The sequence below is a fragment of the Lissotriton vulgaris genome, chromosome 6 (assembly GCF_964263255.1).
Source record: "Lissotriton vulgaris chromosome 6, aLisVul1.2, whole genome shotgun sequence".
Lineage (NCBI taxonomy): Eukaryota > Metazoa > Chordata > Amphibia > Caudata > Salamandridae > Lissotriton > Lissotriton vulgaris.
Genome location: NC_141694.1, coordinates 900,111,664 through 900,137,720, shown reverse-complemented (window position 1 = coordinate 900,137,720; position 26,057 = coordinate 900,111,664). Strand labels below are relative to the sequence as shown.

At 47.4% G+C, this 26,057-nt stretch overlaps 1 protein-coding gene across 2 annotated transcripts in view; it reads right to left on the bottom strand.

Annotated features, from left to right (window-relative positions):
* Positions 1-348: 348 nt before the first annotated feature.
* MTLN (mitoregulin) overlaps positions 349-26,057 on the bottom strand; it is a 39,475-nt gene continuing 13,766 nt past the window's right edge. The window contains exon 2 of one of the 2 annotated variants that reach the window (XM_086925311.1): positions 349-479. The gene's annotated coding sequence lies outside the window, so the exon portion shown is untranslated. The remainder of the gene's footprint in view (positions 480-26,057) is intronic. The other variant, XM_086925310.1, reaches the window with a different exon arrangement.

The window sequence follows — 26,057 nt, the reverse complement described above, 5'->3', positions numbered from 1 at the left end:
TCATATTTACATTAATGGCCATGCACACTAACGAGTAGACCTGTAAACTTAATTGTAGAAATATATAAATATAAAAAAGAAAAGTAGTGGTATGAAGAGAAGAAATCAGAAGTGGAAATAAAGACATAACAACATAAATTATCAAATACATTTATAAACTGTAAAACATGCTTCAAAGCAAGGACACATTTAAAATCATCAATTCTTTGTCCAAAAAGCAAGTCTTTAAAGATTAAGTTCCACAGTTAAGCACAGTTTGTCTTTCCCAGGTGATAAATGTGAATCCAGAAGAACAAAGAATGGCCACTTTGTATGATTTCAACCATAAAATGTAGGACAGTTAATCTTCTTTCAAACAGGTTGACTTCTCGCAAGATCCATAAACAAAAGTACTTATTACATTTTTAACAAAAACATATGAAGGTTTCTTTAAGCACTAGTGTGTCTCTGTTCAGCGTCATGCTTCATTCTTTGAAAACCTGTCAAAAGCAAAAGAAAGAAAATCAAACAGAGTAAAGACACTTCAAGGCTAACAGAGACTAACACGATTGCAAACAATTTCACGTTGCATATGTCAGCATTAAATAGCCTTCTTACACAATGAACAAAAGAAAGAAAAGTTGTATTTGCTAAATGGATATCTAAAGGTTACTTATCTGAAATTCACTCGAAGGTGTAATTCCGCCTACATTTACAGACCTTAGATCTAAGTCCAAAGCTCCCAAAGCCAACTCCAAGAGGTCAAGCTTGGAAAACGGATTCCTGGCAAAAGAGTACCATTTAACTTATATAATCTTTAAGTCTGGCTTAACAGCACTGCTGCAACAAATCATATCTGATCAACCAAAAAAGGAAAAAAATACTTTAAGAAGTAGGAATAAGGTAGAGGATTAGACCGTGGTTTCAGGATTTGATTTGATCAGCATGTGTTAGTCCGCTTTGTAATTAGTCCCATTGCTGTACAAGGGCAATGGATTTTGTCCATGCTCTAAAATGGAAGCACAATGATGTAATATACATTTTCAGAAAACAAAGAGGGAGTATACCCTGGACACAGTGTCCTAGTGATTCAAACGGAGAAAGACAATACAGAAAGAATCTTTTCTTTCTTTAGGAAACCCCTCACTCACCAACCTACTTGGTGACATGCTTCATCATCGGGGTCCACCCAAGTGGCCGAGTGCCACTCGGGTGTGCTTCGACACCTGCAACTGCAGCGGAGCTGGTTTTTTGAGGAAGTGACAGTGTTACAAGTGAATGATTTAAAAATATCTTTGTGATGATCCTTATGTGTTTTAATGTGGGGTCACAAGATATGGTAAAAACAAGTGTGATACTAATATTGGCTAAATTGACCAGAAAGTATCAATATTTTTGGGGCTACTTTCTGGTCAGTTTAGCCAACATTAGTATCACACTTGCAGTTGCAGGCGTCTAAGCACACCCGAGTGGCACTCGGCCACTTGGGTGGACCGCGATGATGAAGCATGTCACCAACTAGGTCGGTGAGTGAGGGGTTTCCTAAAGAAAGAAAAGATTCTTTCTGTATTGTGTCTTTCTCCGGAAGGAAAACGGAAGTTAAAGGTGGCATTTCTGCAGTGGCATTGGCGAACATGATGGGGCCCCATTCATAAGGAGATGAATGCCCAACGGCGCCTTCTCAGGTCTCTTGATACGATGTCAGTCCTTCACTGTCCCCCTTCAAACAGCTCCCCACTAGTCCAGGAGGTTGTAGCAACACTGCCATGGCAGTTGTTATTGGGCAGCTTGCTTGACCTGGATATCAGCGCAGAGGTCAGCTGAACATGGGGGTAGAAGGCAGCAACAAGGCAGCCTAGAATACAAAGGCAGCTGAAGCACTTCACCAAGGTAGACCTCAGAGCTGGATACGCCATTCTAGTCGTCCTTGCATGTTTTTAGGTCAAAGCCAAGTAGAAAGCACAGCTGTCTGGTTGCAAAGACATATTGGAGCCATGCTGGAAGCTGATCTCGAAATGCCTTCCCCCTATTGCTTACCATTGGCTTTGCCTTTGGTCACTCACATTTGCATGATTTCTGTTCACTGACTTTATTTGTGTTAGGCTGTCTAGATTGAATTAGTTCCTCTTGCTGAACACTGCCTTTTTACCACCTCCCTGATGGACTCCTTTTATTCTTCCACAACTGCCCATTGTTTGGGAACTCAATTTTTTTCCTTTTGTGTGAAGCACTTCACAATAATGTATGTTTTAAAGCTGTCTCTCCTTGTACGATTCCCCCTCCCCTCCACCCCTCTCTCTATGGGCTTTGTGGATTCTGCAGTCACTTACCAGAAGCAGTCCTGGTTTTTGAGGCACATCATTTTTATGCATGAAATTGCATGTTTTGTTTAGAGGTTGGTTTTCACAGGGTGTGCTTCACTATCTGACAAAACATGCCTTCCCTTCCACTGGGAAGCCAGAAGCGGTCATTTTGTTTTTACAACTGCAAAGATTTGTGGGTCAATTAGCTGTATGGGAGTGTGCAGGGGTGTGTGGGTGGCTGTGAGAGTGGTTCTGTGGATAATGTCATTTGATGTGTCATCAGTAACGTCACTTGCCATGTCATGTGTAATGGAATATGTGAGGTCATAAGCAGTGCATTGTGGGGTCGTAATTTATAGTTAGCTCAGGTAACTATAACTGCTGAATTTTACTGGTTTTGTACAAGTGAAATCTGAGCCTAACTATAATGTCCCTGTAACCTTTGGTTCTTTCATTGAATTTCTAAGGTTTCTTAAATTCTACTTTCCCCAACTATAACGTCTCTGTAACCTATGTTTTTTTTAGTGAATTCTAGAGGTTTTTTAACATCAAATAAGATGCCCATCACAAAGCATGGTCGGGGTTGGATGCAGGGTCTGGCCTGGCATAGTGCTGCCCCTACCCAAGCTCGCTACTCCTGCCCCCCTCCTCCTTGCCAACCATTGTCTAAGTCCATGCCCCTGCTACCTCTTTTCAGCTTTGTGGGGCCATTGTTCTGGCACTGCCATTTCCACCTACCCTGAACAGTTAGCTTGCTGCCCCATCCTGCCCTCTGTTGCCTAATTCTATGCTCCACTTAGCCTCTGTGCTTCGCTTGTTGTCCCTACTTTGCTTCCCCTTCAATGTCTGTGTGCATGGCCCTGCTCCCTCATTTTTTATCACCATGTTCCATGGACCTGCCACTGTCCATCATTTCTACTCTTCAGTGTTCTGTTGAGATGCCGCTGCCCCTCCCACCTTCTAGCATGGTCAGATGGCTGCCACCAGTCCCTGCCACCTCCACCCTGCCTGTCCAAGTTCCATGCCCCTATCCTCTCCCTCCTGTCCTCCATGGTTCATTTTGCTGCCACACCCTTGTGCCTTCCATGCTCTGTTGTGCTGTAACTACTCCTCCTGCATGGTCTGTTGTCTCTTCTGTCTGTGTCCAGCCCCTGCCCCGCCCTTCTGTCCTACATGGTAATTTGTGCATGCCCCTGCCCCTTCCCTCTTGCCCACCATGGCTGTTGTGTTGCCACTTGACATGCATGGCCTTCTGTGCAGCCACAGCCCCTCTCATCTGCCCTTTTGTGGTCAGCTTCCCTCAATTGTCTGTGTGTATGCCATTATAGTCTCACTGTTGTCCTCCATGGTGTGTTGTGCTTCCAGTGCCTATCTCGTCTGCCCTTCATCTTGCTGCTCCAGCCCTGACACCTTGCCCCCGGCCCTTTGTTTTCCATGTACAAGCAGGCCCCTATCCCATCCCTTCTGCCTTGTCTGGTCCGTTGTTGTACCCCTGACCCCTCCCTCCTGCCCTTCATGGCCCGTTATGCTGCAACTGTACCTCCTGTCTGTCCGGTATGGTTAGCTTGCTGCCATTGCCTCTTTCCCCTCTGCTTTCTGTTGTCCATGTGCATGGCCCTGTCCCCTCCCTTTTGCTTTCCATGGTCCGTTGTGCTACACTGTCATTCAGCTTGCCCTGTGTGGTGTATTGTGCTGCTGCAACCCCTGATGCCTGCCCTATAAGGTCATTTAGGTGCACCTGCCCAACTCTCTCCTGCCCTCTCTTATCAGAGTCCATGTCCCCGCCCCTTTCCTCCTGCACTCCGTGATCCAATGTACTTTACTTGCCAACATTTTCAACTTGGTGAGAGGGAGATTTTGAAAAAGAGAACCTGGGGCACCGATTTTCCCTATTGACTTACATTGAAAAAGAGGCGATTTTAGGCAGGTGACAGTTAAATGAAGCATTTTTGGGCTTAAAAATATCAGGAGTCTTTTGCCTGAATCGGGTCTGTTGGCATGCATGGTTGTATTGCAACTGCCTCATCCTTCTGCCCTCAATGGTCTTTTATATTACCGCAACCTCTCTTGCCTTTCTTGCATGGTTGGTGTGTTGCTCCTAACCCCTTTCCCCTGCCCGCCATGGTCCGTTGTGCTGCCACTGCTCCTCCTGCCTCCCCAGCCTGGTCAACGTGTTGCCTCTGCACCCTTCTCCATGAGAGGTTCTTATTCCCATTGAAATTATTGTTAGTGCTCTAAACAACTAAAATGAGGACATATTACTGAGTTCTCAAATAACAACACAGTACTTTTGAATAATTTGCTATCTTTATGATTTTTTTATCCAGTTGATCACTTGATTGTATGTTACACTTAAGGGAGGGGAGAAGCGTTACGGCCAGAGCTGCAGACTTAACAATTGGGAAACCAGGTTTGAGTTTCAGCATCACCTCGACATCCTACGATTCTGGGCAAATCACTTAATCTCCCCATGCCTAATACTAAAATCAATATGTTCTTGTGCAATATAACTGATGCTCATGGCAAAGCACTCCAATACCTTCGAGTCAAGACTGCGCTATATAAAACTGCAAAAAAAAAAAAAAGAAGAGAAGAAGAATGTAGTGTTTTGCACACTTCTGTCATTGGGCTATACTTGGGCTACATGTGGGTGATGTGTACTACATTTGGGCTCTTTTTTCCTCTGTTGGCCACCTAATGAGACTTATTTGTTATGAAGCTCCCTAATGTTTTCAGTTTTCCACTTCGATTCCATCAAGATAGCATTCAGATGGGCAACACTTTTGGCATAAATTCAAAATGTTAGCGCTCAAGTTGCAAATTAGAACACTGTAGTAAAGCTGCAGATCACCAGAGAGTTAACTGCCACTCCGCTGCTGGTGTTGAAAGTGCATATTTCAATCTGCATGTCAGAATGTTTTAATGAAATTGAAGAGGAAGATATTCGAGAACTCACTTAAAATGTGTCCTACTGTTTCTTTCTACAGCAATAACAACAATTTCTATAACAAAACTGAACCCCCCTCATTTTGTTCCTTTCTAAACTAAATGCTTTCAATTCTACCAGTTTGAGTCACTCAAGATGGCTTCAGGTGTTCCATACTTTTGTCACTGCTTTAGTTATTCTTTAGAACACTCTGGGGTGCTGCAGTAGATCACAAGGGAATTAAATGACAAGCTTCTCCTTTGGTAGAGCATAATTTAGTGAGAATGTCAAACTTCATTCTTATGACTGAATAAGGTAGTGTGAATTTACAGAAAATATGCTCACATTTTAGCTTCTGGAGCACCTTCCATAACCTCTATGAGAAAATAATGAGAAAACAGTTCTCTCTCAAACATGATTGATGAAATTCCAGCAGAAGACTTGTCACCTTAGAACACACCACAATTTCTAAATGTTTTTTAAAAACGTTATTGATTTTACAACTTTCAGTGAAAATCAGCACTATGAGCACAGCACCAATCCAACAAATCGGAATACATTCCATTATTACTAGAAGGCAGAAAAGATATATTACATTTCACAGCTGAACTACAGCGGGGCAGGGGCTGATTATCCTGCTCTCACACTGTATTGTCCATTCCACACAGACTTGTGACCCCACCATCCACCTATGGCCTCTCTGTGCACGGCTCTAACTGTATCCCTCTACAGTCCACATATTCCTTCCGGTTCTTAAAGTATTTCAGGGGGTAGCCCAGTGACACAGAAGTGCCAGAAAGTGTGAGGTAAACCCCCCTTGGGTCATTGCCCGCAGACAGTTCCTCGTGGGGATCAGGCCCATGCGGCAAGGCTTGGCCCTTGTGAGATATACTGTATGAAGTATCTTAAGTTGGATCAAACGAAACTGAGCAGTTATCATCGTCTCTCTGGATGCTTCCATCGCCTCCCTCTAGTCGTTGTCTTCCAGACAGCCCAGTTCACCCTCCCATGCCTGCCGCACTCCCGCCATCGGCTCCGACATATTACGCAATAACACTTTATTTATTTCCAATAGTTTATGCTCTTTAAGGCACAATTCCTAAAATTTGTATTGTACCATCAAAAAATTATTTATATTGTCACTAAACTCTGTATCACCTGTTTTCTCCTTTTTGTGACCCTCAAAACCTGCCATTTACTACAATGCATTTCAATGGGGTGCTATCATTTATATTGGTCCCAGGATGACTGCCAACACTTCCTGGATAAAGTGGTGGCAGCTAATCAGATCCCACCATGAGATATATTTCCTAATGCTCTGCCCAAATATATAAATTAGAATTTCCTTTAATATCTCAAAAACGACTGAACGGATGTACACCAAATTTAAAAAGCATGCTTTCTGGAACATAAACTACCTTTCTGCTAAATTTGGTGTCATTCCATCCAGTGGTTCGAGCTGCAGTCAAGTCTAAAATCTTTCAGAGAATTAACATGGGAAACACACTTTTCTTTTTTCAAACCGCCCTTTTTTCTTTGCCCCCCGCTTGACGGATCACCCTAAAGCAGGTGTCTCCAACCAGTCGATCGCGAGCTACAAGTAGCTCCCGAACACCTTCAGAGTAGCTCACAACCTTGAGTTCATTTTTAATTAAGCATTGGGTCACATTTTTTTTTTAAGTTAAGGGAAGGCTGCGAGCCTGATAATGAGCAGTGCTCAGTCTGATTTATGGGCCAGGCTGGGGTACAGGGGTAAAGAACTGAGTATTTAACTCCTAAATAAAAGTCCTTGTCAATTCAATAGTGGAGCGTGAAAACAAAATGATGTTTCTGAATGCTTTTAAATGGCAGAAAATTACAATTTTAAACTACCTTAATGATTAACTATCATTTTAATTTTCTGTTGCATTTACAAGCAGTAGGCCTTTTGCTCCCAGTGGCCAGTAGACACAGTGCCATATTTATAACAGAAAAGAAAATGTTTTCAAATGGGAGAAACAAAGTGAAGAAAACATTTTCCACGCAACAGTAAGTATTAATGTCTTTCTCTACTTTCAATTAAGCCAATTACTACTTAGGGGCAGATTACGATGTTGGCCCGAAAGGCTCCGAGGGGCATTTGGTTAGTTAGTTAGTTAGTCCTAATCAGTGTCGCCTTGGTTCCGACAGTCTCGGAAACATTTCAGACCGACTGATTACGATGGTTGGAAACCGGTCGGACTGTCCCACTCGGTTCAGACACGCGTCCGAACGGCATTCGGACACTCCGAGTTGGTCGGAGCAGACTCGTACGTCTCTACGGACCATGTTTCCGACCGAGAAATTACGATGTTGGATTCGGACAGCCTTTCCGAATCGGTCTTTCGGAAACAGCTTGGCTGTCAGAATATGACTTTGGAGGCCCGTAAGAGGCCCCCCTTCACCCAGTGACCTCCGGTTGGCACCCGTGGGGGTACCCATGGGTCAACTCTTTCCAACCATGCATGGTGTGGTAGGCCCAAGGGGTGCTCGCCACAGGGTGCAAGGTTTTCCGTGACCACTCCTTTCTTCAATTGAAGCCTGTGTTGTTGGTCAGAACACAGGCTCTCATTGAAGTCAATGGGAGTCTGACTGAACGGTGCTCGGAATCATTGTAATCAGTCGGTCGGACTCCCCGAACCCGATCGGACGGAAACCATTCTGAAACAGAATCGGTCAGAATGCTTTCTGACCGACATCGTAATGAGACCCTTAATGTTTTATGACGATTGTTTCTTTACTTAAAATTCCTAGCATTGAAACAAATGTATTTTTATGTTATAAATATGGCACCATGTCTACAGGCCACTGGTGGCAAGAAGCTTTGTGTTTGTAAATGTGGTAGTTGGAAATGGGAAAACATTTAAATGACGAGTTTTAAGGAATCCATATAAACAAAGTTTTACTTATTTACTTAATTATTTTAAGGGGGAGAAATTGAAAGTGCAGACATTTTTTCCTTATTCTGAAAATTTTTGCAGAACATTTTTCTACACTTTAAATTTCTCCCATTTGCGTTACACATGTAATAGTGCCACATATGGCGAAAGGTATGTCATGAGCCACAAGTACATACAACAGTGTCTCTCAGTCACCCATACACATATTTCCCATTCATACATCTCCACACATGGCAGCACCGTCACAGTGACCTTAGTCAAAGTATGTTGTTCAAACCATAGTATCTGGCTCTATGGACATTAGGCTTAAAGTCAATTAAGCTGGGTGTGGGGGCATCTGGTATTGTGGGAGTTGCTTAGTCTTCAGCAGCTCACAATGATTTTCACTGATCAGAACAGGGCTCGAAAAATCATTAAAATGTTACTAGACTTGCAGGTCTAGTAACTCGAATAATCTACCTGACCTAACTGTAATGTACTTGACCTATAAACTGGTCACAAATTGTGTGATCAAAGGTAAATATTTTGTTTTATGGAGCTGCCTTTTCCTTCATTACCACATAAGAGAGCACCTTCTGATATGCAGGTTCACTATTTCTGCGGTACAAAAAAAACTCTTTCTTTACTATACTAAATGTTTTCTCCATGTATAATAAGAATCGAACCCACATATACGGTACACATGATCCCTAGCTTCCCTATTAGTTCACTAATAGCACTTTCATCTGGGCAGGAGTAGGAATATTTCTCAGTTCATGTTTAAAAACTCACTGTTTTAAATATATTACTAAAGCATGGAGTGGTACTGCACGTTCATTCAAAGATCGCACATTTTCCATTGAAATGTCCACAAAACTTTCAAACTAATATGTAGTTGTATTGATAAAATTATATAGCGCATAAACAATGTTTCGAAATTGAGTTTCAGCAAAAATATTTAAAATGTGCACATCACCAAGTAAAGTGTTCTGATTTTCTAAACTATTTTTTCCATCACAGAATTACAAAAATGTGTCTTTATAACTAGTAAAATATATTTGAAAGGTTTGAATAGTTAACTTATTAGCTATTTCAGTGTTGAGTTAAGAAAAAAACCTGTAATCTTACAACCTTTCTTTTCATAGGCTTTGCACAGCTCGGCACAGTTCACTTTACAAAATCCTCTAACTTCAGTCACAGAAAGAAAAGTAAACGTAGGAAGACAATTTGACCTTTGACCGCTGTCTCTGAAATCCAGCAAATGTGACATGATAACAAGATTTAAAGGCATCTTTGTTGCTCATTCACTTTGTGAGCAGCAGAACACGTTTTTTTTTTTTTGAAAACCTTTATTGAGGCAGATAATTACACAGCTTTATTCGCCTACAACCTGGAATCACAGGCCGGCAGCTTCGTCAGTGACATTAAAGTAAATCATTTACTGAAAAAAAGGAAAAAGAAAGCATGTGTCTAACACGGCAAGCCGCCTACAACCCATCCGGGCCGGCCGCGAGTAAGGCTACTATGAGCTGCGTAAGGATGCATTCTGTAATGATGAAGAGAGTTAGGCATACCAAACTATGAATGCTTGAGGTTTCTCGATTTTTTAACTTTACTTTTAACCTTTTGTTAAGCCCAACAAACTTGTGGGACGAGTGCAAACTGTTCCCCTCCATTGTGTGGCCACCATGTCGGGTATGTGGAGAAAAGGATCGTAAGGCGCGGAGCGCTAGTGTTGTATCCTTGACTATTGTGCAGGCACAATATTCCAACCTAATGTTCTCTGCACCTGGTGAATCAATCCAAAGAACATGGAGGGGGAGGGGTATGACTAATAAATAGACATTGACTTTACTAGCCTATGTGTCGTTTATTAGTACGTCATGCTAAGTGTATGTCCTTAGGGTTAGGGGACCGCATCTAGGAAACAGGAAATGTGACTATTTCATCATTGTTGCAACCGTTGCAGCTAGTGTGAAATGTAGAACACTGATATCCCGGGGGTATAATGGGTGATGGTAAAGTATTACAGGAGCTCTGGTATATATAGGGTACCACGTACAGTGTTACACATCATGTGCCTAGCATATGTAATGAGGTGAGTGCGATAGGTAACTTCACTTAGGGGTACTGTCAGGGTCTGGTATCGCAGAGGTGGCCTCCTGTTGCTCAGTCTCGTCCTCGGTCTGAAGTCGGAGAAGGTACGCCGTAAGAGGACCCCATATGTCTTTGGGCCTTGATTTATGCGGCAAAAGCTCACATAATTAGACAGTTGGTCTTGCCATGAGGTCATCGTTGTCAACCAGGTCTTGAATTTGGGGGCACGACCTCTCCCCCACCGACACGCCACCAGTCGTTTCGCCAAAAGGAGGCCTAGCGCAAAAAATTTATGGTGAGCCTGCAGGGCAGGACATGCCTGCCCCAATAGAGCAATCCTCGGGCATGGTGACACGGTCGTGCCTACCATGTCAGACAAGGCTGCAAACACCTCATCGCAGAAAGTCTCCACAGCACGACACGTCCACGCGAGGTGGAAGAAGTCCGCCCCCTCTCTCCTGCAACACATGCAACGGTCATCATCTCGGAGGCGAAAGCGGTGCAGTTTGGCCGGGGTGTAATAGAGTCGGTGTAGAAATTTATAATGGACCAGTCTGAGGCGTGTGTTACCCGTCACTGCGGCGGTGTGCGAGCAGCTCTCTTCCCATTGTTCATCCGACAGTGGTATGTCTAGATCACCGTCCCATTCTCGTCCCGCTCTAAAAGAGGGGGAGAAGGGACTGCCTGTGTGTGTTTGTAAAGCATGGAGACAACATGTTTCGGGTTATCTGACTGGAGCAGGGCATGAAGGGGCGCCATCGTATCCGGTTCATCTGGAAAGTGGGGAGTAACTGCCTTGACGCCCTGTCTCAGTTGCACGTATAGAAACGTATCCATGACCGAGGGGGTAACATCTCCAAAGAATTGCGCCGATGTGCGGAAACTGCCCTGGAGATACAGGTCTCCCCATGTGTGAATTGCTAGCCTCGTAAGCATTTTACGGCCAAGTTCTTCACAAGTTACACTCAGTCTTGGATCATGCGAGGTGAGTAGAGAAATGGCGTTCCCATGGCCTCGGCTAAGCGTCTCCAGGCAAGCACCGTGCAGTCCACAGTGGTGGGATCGCAGTCTACTGTCTTGGCTCTAGAGTAGAGATAACCTGACGGTTGTTCTGGTCTCATATAGCCATCTTCAACAGCCAAGTGCGCCATAAATGGAGGAGGATGTAGCCAATATGCCGCGAAGTGACCTTGTGCACAGTCATAATAGCGCTGAAAATTGGGCACGTCAAATCCCCCTTGATGGTATGGTAGCATCAGCGTCTTTAAGCCAATCCGAGTTTGTTTCCCACCCCAGAGGAGACGGGACATTTGTGAGTTAAGGGCCCGAAAGAAGTGGGCGCCCGGATTGTACGGGATGTTAGTGAAAAGGTACAGCAGCTTAGGTAATACTACCCTTTTGATCAGGGAGATACGCCTCGCCATAGAAAGTGGGAGGTGGATCCACCTAGTTACGCTGTCAGTCAGTTTATCCAGAACTGAACCGTAATTGGCCCTGATGAGGGTATCACGGTTTCGAGTCACTTTGATGCCCAGGTATTTGATCTCATCCGACTCTCCGATCAAGGGATAATCCAAAGGAAATTGTGCAGTCCTATCAGTCAATGGAAACAGAGCTGATTTCGACCAATTTATGTGTATTCCTGCGATACCCCCAAATTTGGTGATCTCGCGCAGCAAGGGGTTTAGGTTCTCCTGAGGCTTGTGCACATAAAGGGTCATGTCATCAGCATATAATGCAATAAGCAATTGTCTCTCTGGGTATATAAGGGAGCGATGATTGTGATGTTGGCGTAGTTTGGCTGACGAGGCTCAGTTGCAATTGCGAATAGGACTGGGGATAACGGGCACCCCTGTCGTGTGCCCCGGTGAATAACAAAGGGGGCCGAACGGGAACCGTTTAGCACCACCGAAGCCTGGGGTTGGTGATAAAGTAAGCGGATCCAGTCAAGGAAACTAAACGAAAAGCCCATCCGTTCTAGTAGCGCCAGGAGGTAGTCCCATTCCAGTGAATCGAATGCCTTTGTGGCATCAAGAAAAATGGCGTCCGCCTCGCATGTGGGGTTAATGTCTTGTATTACTGCCTGAAGCGTACGCAGATTATGGGAAGTCGCGCGGTTTGGGACGAATCCTGCCTGATCCGGCAGTACCAGCCGTTCCATCAGTAAGTTGAGGCGCGATGCAAGTACTTTTGCCAATATTTTAATGTCCGAGTTCAAAAGGGAAAGGGGTCTATATGAGTCACAGGACTCTGGCGGTTTGCCTGGCTTCAACAGTGAGGTTATAAGGGCTTCGCGCATAGTGGTCGGTAGAATACCCTCCTCGAGAGCCGTGTAGTACACCTGTTGTAGGATCGGGGCTAGAACGTGTATATAGGCCTTGTAAAAGTCAATTGGTAGACCATCCGAGCCCGGAGATTTGCCCGATTTCATGGACATTATAGCATCCGTTATTTCCTCCAACTCGAGTGGGTGGTGAAGGAATTTCTGCTGTGACGGGCCTAGCCATGCTAGCGCACTGTCGTCCAGATAAGTATTTAAATTAATCGGGGTGTGTCTCTGAGAAGTGTAAAGCGTGGAATAGTGATCAGTAAGAACCCCGAGTTGTTCTGATAGGTCCCGCTGAGGCACATTATGTTCATCCAGTAGGGTGGTGATGTAGGTGTGGTATCTGGGGGGGTTAACAGCAGACGCTAGTGCCCTACCCGGCCTGTCTCCCTCACCATATCTACGGGCAGTGTGTGTTTTCCCTAAGAACTTACATTCTTTCTCCGCTAAGTCTGCATAGTCATTTAGTTTCTTCCGAAGTTGAGCTTTGGCTGTATGGCTGTGTGTGGGGTGGTCAATATCACGTTCCAATTGTCGCAGCTCGAGTTCAAGTTTGCATAGTTCTTCTCGTAGGGATCTGAGGACGCCTCCCCCCTTAGCGATGCACTACCCCCTCACAGTGACCTTGAAGGCCTCCCAGACTGTTGTGAGACTGGATACCGATGATATGTTACGCTCAAAAAAATCTTTTATATCTTGTTCTAATTCCGTCTTAAAGGCCGAATCAGTGAGGTGTGCAGGATTGAGGCGCCAGCTTAAATAAGGGGAAACGTTTAGAGGAATGCGTAATGACAGGAGTACTGGTGAGTGATCCGAGAAGGTACAGGCGAGGTGTGAGGCCTTGACCAACCAGGGAGAAAGGCCCGCTGTCAAAAATACCTAGTCAAGACGTGCCCAGGTAGAGTGTATGGCAGAGAAGTGTGTGCCCTGCTTGAGAGAAGGGTGTGCATGCCTCCAAGCGTCAATCAGGCGGTGTTCCTCCACGATGTCTGATAGAGTGCGTTGCGTGTGCGTGTAGTGTACCGCCTGTGGGTGGGATCTGTCCATACTCGGGCGTCCATACTCGGGCGGAGTGCAGTATTAAAATCACCTCCCAGAATTACGTGAGCAATACCCATTGATTGGATTTTACCCCAGAGTGTAAGGAGAGCAGTTGGGTCATCTGTATTAGGACCATAATAACATGCAAAAAGTATTGTGTGTGAATGAAGTCTGCCCCAAACCATGCAATATCTGCCACACGCGTCAGCCTCAAACCCTGCCGGGGTAAAGTGCACCCCTCTTTTGACTAGGATCGTGACCCCCTAGCGTAATTCGAATAGGACGAAAATGTTCTACAAGAGGCCCAGCGGGATGCAAACAAGGGGGGGCTGCCCGACAGTAAATGTGTTCCTTGGAGCATGGCAATGGACACACCCTGTCGATCTAGGTAACCCAAAATCTGCCTTTTTTTCCGTGGGTCGTTAAGCCCCCTTACATTCCATGAAGTCAGTTGCAGTTGTTGGGCAGGTTGCACATTTGTTACGTCACCCATCCCAGGAAATACAGAAATTTGTACCACATAAGCATGACATCAAGATTCTTGTAATAAACAACATCATAAGTGCAACTAGAAATCCCGTAGCTCGTTTTGGCAGTCCCGTCCCTTAATAGTGCTAAAATTTGTAAAGCTATTCCAGTAGTGTGTTGGGACATCCACCCTCCCACACCGGCAACCCCAACTCGCCGGGCAAAGAATACCCACCCCCCACCCAAAACCAAAGAAAAACAAAACATGCTACTTTCGTCTCTCCACTATGGAGGGAGAGGTCGCAAAGGGGCTCGCCCTTTGGGGAATCGTATCTAGGGGCGCCCGACTTGCCTCCCACCTCTTACTCACACCCACAAGACACCAGGTAGCAACCCAGTTGTCTCCCATGGGACGGAGGTGGGGTGTCGAGCACTTAGTGTCACATAGACCAGTGAATAGTAAGTCAGTAAAAGTACCTCACCGGAGTCACAGCACCTCGCGAACAGCTATGTCAGGAATACGGGTCTCGTGGGCCAGGCAGGAGTCCAGTCACTTTCAGCCCTGTTGTTCCAACGGTGAGTGTGATCTGGAGCAGTGTCCACCCGCATCACCCCCGGCATGATCCCTCTTATGTTGCTTGAGGAAGTCCTCCACCTGCTGTGGGTTTGTGAAGATGTGGTGTTTGCCTTGGTAGGAGATCTTTAATTTCGCAGGGTAAAGCATGGCGTAGGGGAGCTCCTGGGATTGTAACTTCTTTTTGACCGCCACAAATTTACGCCGCGCTTCCTGCACCGAGGGGGTAAAATCCGGGAAGAAGGATAAGGTTGTGTTGCCGTAGTTTATCGTGCCCGACGCAGTACCGCATCACGGTCTCTATAGTTCAAGAAACGCGCTATGATGGGCCTAGGTGTAGCCCCTGGAGGGGGGCGTGCAACAAGGGATCTATGGGCTCGCTCAACGATGAGGTGTGCAGAGAAGGAGTCCTTCCCAAACAGTTCGACCACCAGGTTCTCCACGAAAGTCTCCATCTTCCCAGTGTTTGTGGATTCCGCCAGGCCTAAAATTCGGACATTATTTCGGCGGGACCTGGCCTCCAAATCCTCGTTTTTGTCTGCAATTACCTTGAGGAGTCTGTCCATTTGCGTGCCCTGACGATTGGTAGAGGTGGTCCCGTCTTCCAGTTCAGAGATCCTGTCCTCGGCCTCCTTTATGCGGGTGTCGTGTTGATCCAGTTTCGCCACAACCCCATCCATGCGCGCATTTATGGTGTCGATCTTGGAGTCGATTGTTGAGAGGCTTTGTCTCATGCCTAGAAGTCGGGATTTCCATTCTTCCTCTGGTGGGGCCGGTGTGGTAGGGCTCCCCTCCGGTCCCGGCATCGTTCTGGAAGTCTTTTTGGCCTCAAGTGGAATTTTGGACTGTTTGGCGTCGCTGCGGCCCATGGTACGCCTCGGTGTCCGTGATGTCGCGGTAGCAGATTCCGCCAGGTTCGTGGTGGTCGAGTTCAATGGAGGTGGAGGCCACCGGCCCGGCGAAGGAAAAGGAGTTTTTGGGCGGTCCTCCCTGCGTCCCCAGTACCAGTGATTGTAAGTGAGTGTTCGGGTCCCCTCAATGCAGCCCGGGACGCAAGAATGCCTTGTCTCGTCCCCGAAATGGCAACAGAACTGTTGGTGGACCAGCGTAGAAGGCAATTTGTGGATAGCGTCGAAGAGCCCGGGGAGTGGATCCGAAAAAGAAAAGCGCCGGGAGGAGGAAGGCTGTTGTTGAATGAGTCGGCGAGCGGCGCTGCAAATGTTCGTGGCTGCGGCACAGGCGTAGGTTTAAAACAGGCACTGGCGGTGCATATAGAGAAGTATGGTGGGGGGAGGGGGATGCCGCCCAATGGAGTCCGCAAGGCAAAATTGAGTGTGGTTTGCCAGAGGGCCGCAGCAGTCAGTCCGCACCGCACCGCACCCCACCTCAGATCCCGCGGCGGCAGTGCAAAACAGTTCAGGCCTTACCCCAAGCCGGCCGCAGCTATGTCGCAGGATATCACCAGGGCGGACTAGGGGAGCAATGGAGGCTCCGCCTGCAGCGGCGCGATGTTTCCAGTCCACCTGCAATGTGGTCTAAGCAGGGGAGAACCAGCACAGTCTTGAGTGCGATCCGGGCGTTATGCCACGTGTTGCGCCATGGTGGCCATGCGGCAGTTGGTCCTCTCCCGTCACTCCTCGGGTCTCCAGAGGCGGCAAGGCTATGGGGGGGCCACAAGTCAGGAGCGCGGGCAAATTAGGTGGCGGCGGTCACGGGGCAAGGCCCAGCGGTGCGTCATGGCCGGCGCTCCCCAGCGGGCTCCAGCAAGGAGAAACCGCGCAGGTCCGTGACCGTAGGGGACTCTCACCTCCCCGTCCGTCAGCTCCGGCGTATCACGCAGCAGCAGGGGGATCCAAATAGAGTAGTCGGTCGGGACGCAGGGAGTTCCATGTAGGCCTCTGATCCCCGGCCTCACCTAGCTCGCTCCCACGGCAGGAGGGCACCACAGGACCGTGAGTGGATCCGCACGCTGAGAACGAGGCAGATTCCGCCGGCCCCCGATATGGCAGACGGGAGGCGAGGGTACCGATAAGTGCCTCTCGACAAGGCGATTCAGGGCACACTTTCAGCAGGCAGTGAATTCTGGTCAGGATGGCACGGAGGATGGATGAAGGCTCGACCAGGCGAGAGCCTCACTACAGCGCGGCCATCTTAGTCCGGCGCCACCTAGCGCCTCCTTATTTTTTTCTCTCCCTTTCTGCCTCCCATTTTTGCGTCCACTATGTTTTTTTATGTGTTGGCTTAAAAACTCCGGGCGCACCAATATTACTGATTAATGGTGGGGCGCAGGTGCTCCTTTCAAAATGGGGAGAGTAGGCACTCTCACAAAATGGTGGCCTGTCTAGATTTACCTCACAGCCTTGGGCCATAGGGTGACATGAGGGGTTCCAGAACCTTCTGGTCTACTCTAGACACTCTGGGCCCAGGCTATATAAGGTGGAATGTTGGGCGGCCATTTTGGAGATTGTATGTGGAGAGAGAGGCCAAGCTGAAGTACAGGCTGTGGAGTGAGGAGGTTGGCGCACTGTGGGGGGGTTGACTGCCTTCAGGGGCTGCTACTCCTATATGTGATGCTACCCGCAGCCCATTGATCTGACCCTGCGAGGACATTTTCATCTGAAACTACGATACCACCAGTACCCCTAGTGGAAGGCCAGGTCGTGGACTGAGGGAACTTGACCAGGCTGGTGAGGGTGAGTAGGGCTGCCTTCCGTGAGGGGCTGAAACCTTGGTGGAATAGTCCCTTATGCTAATTATCACCCAGCCCCCGGCATGACCCAAAACCTAGCTGCCCTGCTGTAACCCACTTGAGCCTGTCCTATCGTGCCTCCGGACTGACCTGAGCTCCCCGCTCTTGTGTGGCCTCTCCGCCGCTGCACTAGTGGATCTCCTGTGGTGGGAGCGTGGTTCCGGTGGATTGAAGCCGGCGGCGCCCCTGGCGTCTGGTCCCGCATAGATTGGCGGAGGGTCAGAGGAGAGTCTGGGCCCTTGAGAAACACGACTTCCCCGCTGAGGAGAGTGTGGGGGAGGTCCGGCGCTGACAGGGTGTGCGCGGCATTGGAGAGGCAGTTGCCAGGCAGCGGAGGCCTGAATAGAGTCCCGCCTTGGCGTTGGGAGGAGGAGCACAGGAAGGAGCGGGGCGGGTTTGAAGGAGGCGCGCCCTGCCTTGAGGGAGGAGCTTCCGCAGAGGCGCGTCTGGTCTCCTGTGAGAAACTTTACTCCAAACTATAGTGTTGGCTGAACTGGAAAATGGGTTAAATGGATGCAGATCCTAGTTACAGAGTTAAGGAGTGGGAACTCTGATCGATATGCAATTCACACCCAACCAGCAGAATAAACCACACTCAGAAAGGCAAGCATCTCTCCTGATGTATTATTTACTTTGCATAATTTTTTATAAGGTACACACACCACATTATAAAAGAAATGTATGCATTGGAGGTACGGAAAAATATTTTTACACTTATTATTTGAGCTATACAGTGGGAGCAGGTGGCAAGTTAAAATACAAGGGATAGTCCCAGATCAAGAAGGTGAGAATCCATGCCTGCTTTAGGTAAAAATGTTTTCTTCAAAATTAGCCTCAGTGACTTGGCAACCAAGTCCTGAAAATATGTACAAAAAGAAGATCTAGAAAAGAGCAGGGTATGGTTACCCTGCTCCCCTTGTCCTTGGGGGATGGCCTCACATGGACCCAACCCGCATACCATGTGCTAAAAAGAGATATTTTGTGCGCCAGTGCAGTCCCGCAGGATCCAGCATAGCCACCTGTGAGAGTTCAGCAAACTTTTTAAAAAAGATTATGAAAAAAAAAAAGAAAAAGAAATGAAATGTCTGCTGTCTCTCTCGCTCTGTTGTCTCCCCTCACGCTGCTGTCTCCCCTCACGCTGCTGTCTCCCCTCACGCTGCTGTCTCCCCTCACGCTGCTGTCTCCCCTCACGCTGCTGTCTCCCCTCACGCTGCTGTCTCCCCTCACGCTGCTGTCTCCCCTCACGCTGCTGTCTCCCCTCACTCTGCTGTCTCCCCTCACTCTGCTGTCTCCCCTCACTCTGCTGTCTCCCCTCACTCTGCTGTCTCCCCTCACTCTGCTGTCACTCTCACTCTGCTGTCTCCCCTCACTCTGCTGTCACTCTCACTCTGCTGTCACTCTCACTCTGCTGTCACTCTCACTCTGCTGTCACTCTCACTCTGCTGTCACTCTCACTCTGCTGTCACTCTCACTCTGCTGTCACTCTCACTCTGCTGTCACTCTTACTCTGCTGTCACTCTCCCGGAGATATACAGCGATGTCTCACACTCACACACTTATCTTTCCCTCGCACACACACACTCCCTCAGGCATACACAGCTGCCTCTCTCCGTTACCCATACACAAACGGAGGCTGCTGTCTGTCTCCCTCACACACACTGTTCCTATTGTGAAGCGCTCTGACACCTTCGGGTAAAGTCCGCTATAAAAACGTATAAAATAAATACATAAAATAAATAAACACTGCAGTATCTCCCTCAGACAGACACACCGGCCTCACGCACACTGCTGTATCTTTCCCTCACACACTGCTATGTCTCCCTCACACACACCTGCCTCATGCACACTGCTGTCTCCCACGGTCTGTGGCTGCGCCAGGCACGGACTGCCAGTCATGTGACCTGCAGGATGTGGCGCTGAGTCACACGGACAAACCCTCCAAGACGGCGGCACCCGGGGTCGGACTGGGACAGTAAATAGACCCGGAACCTAAATAAACGCAGACCATGCAAGTGTTACAATACACTTTCCTAATGGAGAATTAAAAAGTTTAAAAAATGCATATGAAATGCAATAACGGTAGCGAGTGGCCATGCAGCATTTTGCAGCTGCTTCCTACTTAAACTAGCAAGACCTAACAAGGCAGCGTGACGAAGCTTCAGATAAGAAACTTTGTCACGACGGCCATAATGCAGGCTACATGTCCGGAGGGGGCGTTCCAAAAGCGGACAGGGCGGCAACAGAAAACCCTCCTTTCTAATGGGAAGCCAGCGTTTACCATGAACGCCGACGCTACCCAATAGAAAGGAGGGGCGGGGCTTAGGCTCCCTTTTTGTTTACAAGATCTCTCCGAGGGTGGGGCAGCTTTGCTGCCACACCTCCTCGAGACCGAATGAACAGGAAAGGCAAAATGGAGGGCAGAAACACAAGCAGAAAGGGCACAACAAAGGGCCGAAAATGAGCAGAAAAGGCTAAACAAAGGGCAGAAAAAACTAACAGGAAAAGGTGGGCAGAAAATCTAGCAGGAAAAGGCAAAACAGAGGCTAGAAAGCGAGCTGAAAAGGCAAAACAGAGGGCACTCACACAGAGACACTCACGCACCCACTCACAGACCCACTGAGACTCTCATAACGCCGCTCCCATTCCCACTCAAAGACTTAATGCACTCACTGAAGACCCACTCAGAGACTCATGCAACCACTCAGAGACTCAAGCAACCACTCATACACCCAATCAGACACTCACGCACACACTGACCTACCCCACTTATGCAGCCACTAAAAGACCCATTCAGACACTCACCAACCCACTGACAGACCCACTCAGACACTCTCACAGATCCACTGAGACACTCATGCACTCACTCTCAAAGTTTACAGTTAGGAAATAAAATTACAAAAACCTTAAGAGATTCACTTAAAAAAAAGAATGTTACAGGGATGTTATAGTTAGGAAATAATATGTTTTAAACCTTACAAATTCACTGAAAAAACTAAAGGTTACAGGCTATAGTTAGGCACGGATTTTACTCGTACAAAAACAATGAAATTCAGCAGTTATAATTACCTGAGCTAACTATTGCTTACGCCCCGCAATGCAATGCTTATGACCTGACATGTTACATCACTCATGATATGGTTAGTGACATCACTGATGACATCTCAAATGACAGCACTGATGACATCATCCACAGAGCCACTTACACCCTTATATGACTTATCGTGCACCCACTCACATACCCATTCACAGACCCAGACAAGTACTTACACAACCACTCACTCATCCATTGCCACCCATAGACTCAAACAGCCTCTCATACAACCACTCACTAACACATTCAGCTACTCATACAACCAGTCACTCGCCCATAATGCCACACATTGGCCCATACAGCACTCAACACCCACGGATTCACCTATACAGCCACTCACCCATACAGCCTTTTAACAGAGCCTCTCATACAAACACTCACACATCCACTTACATACCCATTCACACATCCATACAAACACTCCTACAACTGCCGACTCACCCATACAGCCATTCACACAAAAAAACTCTCCAATAAATCCACTCACACACCAATTTACTTAATCAAACAGCCACTCACTCACCCATACAGCCACTTACGTACGCAACCAGTCACTCACTCATATGGCCAGCACCCAGTCACTCACCCATACAGTCACTCACACACCATCCACCCACTGGCACACCCACTCTCTCACCCATACTGCCACTCAGACACACACACACACATATATATATATATATATATATATATATATATATATATATATATATATATATATATATATATATATATATATTATATATGAAAACAAGTTACTTACCTGTAACTTTGGTTCCCCAGTATTGGTAACTTTCATAGATTCCCATGCTTTGTATCATTCCCCGTCGTCGGAATGGGACCCTCGGTAAATAAAAAAAATACCATAGTAATAGGTACAAAAGAGAAAACTAGGCCTAGGCCTCATCTCATTTTTTAGCTTATCAACCTCTTTTTGTAAAAGAGACCAAACTTTCTGCAACAACCAATCAGAAGAAAAACTCAAGTTGGTCAAGTGGTCTCCAAGTGTTTCTTCCAACTGAAGAAAATTCGGAAGGTACGTCGCCTGCTCACACCCGAGGCACTCACCCAGGTGGTGATGGCTACTGTATTATCCCATCTGGATTACGCTAACTCCATCTATCTAGGTCTTCCCAACTACCTAGTTAAGCGACTCCAGATGGCACAGAACCATGCCGCAAGGTTAATTCTGAACCAACCCAGGCGCCAGGCAGCCACCCCCCTCCTCAGGAAACTACACTGGCTCCCGGTGGCCCAACGATGTGCCTTCAAAACTGGCTGCATAATTTTCAAGTCCTTATATTGTAAAAGCCCTCTATTCATCAACAATCTGATTTCCAAATACACCCCGTCCCGCAACCTACGCTCACGCCATCAGAACCTCCTGCAGTCGCCTACCTTCAACTTAAAGCGTGCAGGAGGTCGTAGGTTTGCCACCCTCGCTCCCTGCTTGTGGAACTCTCTCCCGATGGAGTCCCGGAATTGTCAAGACCTCCTCTCTTTCCGGAAAGCCTTGAAGACCTGGCTTTTCAGACAAGCATTTTCATAACTCTCTCCCTCTATGTTCATGTTATCACTGATCAAAGCGCCAAGCAACCAATCGGTGATAGTGCGCTCTAAAAGTACTTTCATAACATAACATAACATAACAAGAGCCTCACCCCTTCGAACCTTCCTGAGAGAGCCTCAGATTTTCGAAGCCGTTGTGTAACAGCAATCATAACATGAAAAGAGGCCAGGGGAGGAGGGTGGGCGCATGGGAATCTATGAAAGTTACCACTACTGGGGAACCAAAGTTACAGGTAAGTAACTTGTTTTCTCGCCCCAGTATTGCTTTGTATCAGAATAGCTAGCAGTAAGCCATAAAAGCACATTTTGTTACATGAATAGCATTACATGTTACATAGTTATCCTCACAGGAAACAAACCATAAATGTTTCCATAGCCAGGAATACAACAAGTGATACAAAATGTGCAATACAGGAAGGAGGGATTGTAGGGAAAGCTCACCTCTCATTGAAAAAGATTTTTCAGGACAGCCTGTCCAACAGCTGCATCATTCTTCATCGAAGAATCCAGGCAGTAGTGCTTCGTGAAGGTGTGGGTACTGCTCCACGTAGCTGCCCTACAGATGTCCTTGATAGGGACTCCTGAAAATAGAGTCACTGACGATGCCATAGATCTCGTTGAATGAGCACGAACTAGTCTTTGCAGCGGCTTACCCGCTTCTTGATGGCAAAATTGGATAGCATTGGAAATCCAACGAGAGATACTGTGCTTTGACAGCGGAAGTCCCTTCCGCGGGGAACTATAAGAGACAAACAGTTGAGCAGACTTCCTGAAAGGTTTTGTGCGTTCCAGATAAAATTTCAGACATCTCTGAACGTCCAAAGAATGTAAAGACCTCTCAGCTGGTGTAGAAGGTCGTGGTAATTACCGGCTCATTCAGATGGAACGTTCGGAATGAATTTTGGATTTGTTCTCAGAATCAGAACGTCCTTCTTAAACTGTAGAAAAGGTTCTCCAATTGTAAAAGCTTGGAGCGCACTTATCCTTCTAGCTGATGTCAAAGCTAAGAGAAGAGCCAGCTTCCACGATAGAAATTTAAGGTCCGCCCTATGAATGGGCTCAAAAGGGGTTCTCATCAGATGAGCCAATACCAAATTAAGCTGCCATACTGGTGGAGGAGGCCGGACCGGAGTAAAAACCCTGAAAAGGCCCTTCAAGAACTTTTTCACAATCCTCGCAGACCAAAGCGAAGGACCTGAAGATGTCCGTCTGTATCTAGAGATGGCTGCCAGATGTACTTTGATCGAAGAATGAGCCAAACCCGATTTAGCCAGAGAAAGAATATATGGCAAAATCTGATGCGGAGCTGAAGTGTATGGGTGAAGACTCTGTCTCTGACAACAGAGACAGAACCTTTTCCACTTAGCCCGATAGGTCTTATTCGTACTTGGGGCTCTGGCCTGAGACAGAATATCCTTACACTCCTTGGTGAGGTTCAGGTCCTGAAATTCTCAGTACTCAGGAGCCGCGCTGTCAAGTGGAGTGAGCTCGGATCTGGATGGAGCACCTGACCTTGAGACATCGTCAAGAGAGACGGAACCGGCTGCAGATGAATTGGCAGATCCCGAGAAAGTAGAAGGAGTTCTGTGTACCAGAACTGTTGGGGCCATGCTGGTGCAATCAAAATCATTCGGCAAGGTTCCTCTTTGATCTTCCTGATTAGTCTCGGGATCAGGGGTATTGGTGGAAAGGAAAAGAGAAATGCGCCGCACCAGGCAATGGAAAGCACATTCCCCAAGGATCCCCGATGGTGATCCCTGCTTGCGTAGAACGGGCATTTGGCGTTCTCTGGAGTCACAAACAGGTCTATGGTTGGGGTTCCCCAGCATGTGAAGACCTCGTCGAGAATGGCTTGGTTCAATTCCCATTCGTGACTGATCGATCTTTGGCGACTCAACGCATCCGCTGTTGTATTGAGCAGCCCCGCGAGGTGCTCCGCTGTAAGAGCAATGTTGTGGAGAATCGCCCAGTCCCAAATCTCCTGAGCTTCCTTGGAAAGTGTTCGGGATCTCGTCCCGCCTTGCTTGTTTACATAGTGCATGGCCGTCGTGTTGTCCGTGCGGAGCAGCACTGCACGATTCTGAATCCGTGGCAGAAAGGCCTGTAGGGCCAAGCGAATAGCCTTGAGTTCCAATAGGTTGATGTGGAACCTGCGCTGATCTGGATCCCAATGACCACTCACATGTAGCTCCTGCAGAACAGCTCCCCAACCTTCTAATGAGGCGTCCGTGGTGAGAACCATGGGAGACGGAGGAAGCGTGAAGGTCAAACCCTTTGAGATGTTGTCCTTTACCAGCAACCAGCTGCACACTTTTTTCATTGCTGGTGTCACCGTTATCCTGTCGTCGAACGAGCCCTCCGCTTGGTACCACTGCTTGTCCAGCTGTTCCTGCAGCGGGCGCATTCGAAGTCTGCAGTGCAGAATCAAAGGTATGCAGGATGATATCGATCCTAGCAGGGACTTGTAAAGACGGACAGAGAGCGATTTCCTCTTTTGCAAGAGACAGTACAAGTTTTTTCTGACGTTCTTCAGTCGGAAAAGCTTTGCATTGATCCGTGTCCAGGATAGATCCTAGAAACTTTGCTGACCTGGATGGGCAAAGGATCGATTTTTCCTTGTTGAGTTGCAGGCCCAGGTGGCTGAAAAGTTGGATGCAACTTGAGACTGCCCTGGAAGCTGCTTGAAAAGTCGGAGCTTTTATAAGCCAATCGTCTAGGTAGGGAAATACTTCTAGAGATTGCTTTCTGAGAAACGCTGCTACTGAAGCAAGTACTTTGGTAAATATCCGTGGTGCCGACCTAAGACCAAACGAAGCACCTTGAATTGAAAATGGCTCTTGCCTACCGTGAAGCGTAGGTATTGCCTATGAGCTGGATGGATCTGAACATGGAAGTATGCGTCTTCCAGATCCAGTGTCGCCATGTAGTCCCCTTTGTTCAGAAGACGCAGAATATCTTGTAGGGTGACCATCCTGAAGGAGAGTTTTATGAGATAGGTGTTGAGCTCCCGTAGATCTAATATTGGACGCCATTTCTCTTCCGTTTTGCGAACCAGGGAGAACTTGGAATAAAAACCTTTCCCTTTTTGTGAGAGAGGGACTGATTCTATTGCCCCCTTGATAAAGAGTTGGTGGGCTTTGAGACGTAAGAGCCGTAGATGTTTCGACTCGCTGGCGCCCGGAGCTCTGGTTGGAGGAAGCTGCTGAAACTCCAAGGTGTGGCCACACCGAATGATATTCAAAACCCACTGGTCTGATGTAATCGCTTTCCAGTTTCTCAGGCAATCAGAGATCCTGCCCCCCACTGATGTAATTGGAACAGTAGAAAGAGCCAGGAGGCCGCTATTGACGCTTAGCATTGTCTCTACCCTGGCGACCTCGACGGCTTTTGCCTTGCTGCCGAGAGAAAGAAGCAGATTGACCTTGCCTCCGAGTATACTGGGGTCTGTAGGACTGCGATGACTGTGAATACGAGGAGTAACGTTGTTGGCATCCTCCTCTGTTGTTAAAATTCTTTCCCCTCGCTCCTCGGAATGGCACTTTACGATATTGAAGAGTGCCTAAGGGCTTGGCTGTTTCTGTGTCCTTTTTGATATCCTGTAAGGCCTCATCGATATGCTTTCCAAAAAGCATGTCACCGTCATAAGGCATATCCAATATCTTGTTCTGTACCTCAGGGCGAAACCAGGTCGCCCGAAGCCAGCCTTGTCTCCGAAGGACAGCTGAACCTGCTAGGGCTCTGAAAGCTGTTGTCGCTATGTCCATGGTACAGTCAAATATTTCTGCAGAAGACCGCTCTCCTTCATCCAAGATTTTCCGTGCATCCATCTTAGTAGGCTTGGGTAATTGGTCTATCAACGGAGCCATATCACACCACATCTGGCGATCGTAGCGTCCTAAGATCGCCAACGCATTGGAGGCACGAACTAGGAGACTTGACATAGAGGAAAACCTCTTCCCCACATTGTCCAGGCGTCTACCCTCCTTGTCCGGTGGAGAGGTCCGAGGAGATGCCTTCGACTTCCTTTGGGCCGCCTG